The sequence below is a fragment of the Piliocolobus tephrosceles genome, chromosome 15 (assembly GCF_002776525.5).
Source record: "Piliocolobus tephrosceles isolate RC106 chromosome 15, ASM277652v3, whole genome shotgun sequence".
Taxonomy (NCBI): Eukaryota; Metazoa; Chordata; class Mammalia; order Primates; family Cercopithecidae; genus Piliocolobus; species Piliocolobus tephrosceles.
This window is the reverse complement of record NC_045448.1, coordinates 102247847-102249361: the sequence shown is the minus strand read 5'-3', so window position 1 is coordinate 102249361 and position 1515 is coordinate 102247847. Positions and strand designations below refer to the sequence as shown.

At 44.0% G+C, this 1515-nt stretch overlaps 1 protein-coding gene across 1 annotated transcript in view; it reads left to right on the top strand.

The window, feature by feature from the left end:
- Positions 1-485: 485 nt before the first annotated feature.
- The window catches only part of IL1RL1 (interleukin 1 receptor like 1), an 83009-nt gene continuing 81979 nt past the window's right edge, over positions 486-1515 (top strand). Inside the window, exon 1 of the mRNA XM_023211333.1 lies at positions 486-724. The gene's annotated coding sequence lies outside the window, so the exon portion shown is untranslated. The remainder of the gene's footprint in view (positions 725-1515) is intronic.

The window sequence follows — 1515 nt, the reverse complement described above, 5'->3', positions numbered from 1 at the left end:
TTTTTTTTTTTTTTTTGACTTTTTATTAACAGCCATTCTGACTGGTGTAAGATGATATCATTGTGGTTTTAATTGGCATTTCTCTGATGATGAGGGATGTTGAGCATTTTTTCATGTGTTTGTTGGCCGAGAAACAACTTTTAATGGATCTACTTGGCATAACCTAGCCAGACAAATGCTTTCTGTAGTTATGAAAGCAGAATTAAATTTGAACCAATAAATGTCATAATCCTCTATTACTCCATCACTTCTCCCCACTCCTAGACACACAAGCTTTAGCAATAAATGAATGAGTGAGGGCTGATCCCTAACGAGGCAGTGTGGAGCAGATGGGCTATGGGTAAGTCTCTTCAGGGGACTGGCTGCTGCTAGAGAGGAAGGGCACACCCAGGAAGGGACTGGGGCTGTCACTGGTACACTTGGGTTGCTCCAGTGGTGCTTCAAAACACAAGAACAAGCCAAGCAACCACACAAAAGGGGGCTGAGCGCAGCCATGCTCTAGGTTAAGTGGGCATATTGTCATCAAAGACCTCTCCACCTTTCTCTGTCCTGAAGAAGATTGCCCAGATTGTGAGAACAGCCCATCCTGGTTCCACTTGCGTTTGGGATGCTTAGAGAATTTCCTTTTCATACTTGACATGCCCCAGTGAACAGATATCTCTTTCTTTTTCTCTTTTTAAAAGGCCTGATTTAAAGACTGCTTAAATCAACATAGATGAATTAGGTAAGTCATTATGAACAATGCCTTTTCCATTATGACTCAATTTCTGACTATGGTGTGACTTGGTGGGTTGTGTTTTGCTCTGGTTGTTCTAAGGAGGGGAGCTTAGGGCAATGACCTGGAACAGTTCTAAGATTTTGCCTTTTCTTTTAGCTGGTACCGTGAGTATGACGACGTTTTCCTTTTTTGCTTGGTTTGACATTGCTGCCTAAGATAAGGCATACAGCACAGGCTGCAGAAATACACAAAAATTCTGCTGATAATACACACTTGTTTCTATGGCCAGGAAGTCCTGATTTGCTCACCTCCTCACCACCATGACCAGGTGTGAATTCACAGGTAAAAGGGCAAGTTTGTTTACTCCTAGTTGCTCTTGAATAGAGAGTTGACTTTTTCACCCCAGTTGGCTTGTAACTGCTGAGTTCACTAATAAACCCTTCCTTTTAAAAGTGGGGAAGATAGGCCAGGCGCGGTGGCTCATGCTTGTTATCCCAGCACTTTGGGTGGCTGATCCGGGCAGATCATGAGGTCAGGAGATCGAGACCATCCTGGTTAACATGGTGAAACCCTGTCTCTACTAAAAATACAAAAAATTGACTCGGTGTGGTGGCGGGTGCCTGTAGTCCCAGCTACTCGGGAGGCTGAGGCAGGAGAATGGTGTGAACCCAGGAGGTGGAGCTTGCAGTGAGCTGAGATTGCGCCACTGCACTCCAGCCTGGGCAAAGAGGGAGGCTCCGTCTCAAAAAAATAACATAACATAACATAACATAACATAACATAACATAACATAACAT